The sequence below is a fragment of the Gymnogyps californianus genome, chromosome 1, assembly GCF_018139145.2.
Source record: "Gymnogyps californianus isolate 813 chromosome 1, ASM1813914v2, whole genome shotgun sequence".
NCBI classification, from domain to species: Eukaryota; Metazoa; Chordata; class Aves; order Accipitriformes; family Cathartidae; genus Gymnogyps; species Gymnogyps californianus.
In genome coordinates, this window is record NC_059471.1 from 88,297,192 (window position 1) to 88,297,795 (window position 604).

Consider the following 604-nt stretch of genomic DNA (forward strand, 5'->3'; position numbering starts at 1 on the left):
GCTTCATCATCATCATCATCGTCGTCGTCGTCGTCGTCGTCGTTGTTGTTGTTGTTACTCGCAGTAATTCCCGCTGGTAGCCGCGCCCCGCGCCGGGGTGACTCGAGGCCACGCAAGCCCCAGCCCAAGGCCCGCGTCCGCCCCAACGCGGAGTTTCCGCACCCTAAAAATCCTCCCCCCCGTCCCCGTCCCCCGGCGCGCAGACGCGAGTTAAAACACGCCGGCGGGAGCGCGGAGCCCGCCGGCCCGCACGCCGGGGCCGGGCCGGGCCGCAGGCCTGGCGGCCGTGCGCCGCGGGATGGCAGCCGCAGGAGGCGGAGGGCGGGGGAGGCTCGCCCGGGCGGCGCCAGCATGGAGGGGCCGGGAGGGGAGGGGGGTCCCCGGGGCAGCCGCTCCGATTCGGGGGCGCACGCCGAGCCCCGAGCGGCGCTTCGCGGCCGAGCTGCGGCGGAGGCGGCGGCAGGAGGAGCCGCAGGGAGCCGAGCGCCGCCGCGCCTCCCCACCCCCCCCCGCCGCCACCACCCCTACCCGCGCCGGCTCGCCTCGCCCGGCAGCGGCCCCCGGCCCGCCCGGCGGCCCCGGCCCCGGCGGGCGGCTGGCCCGA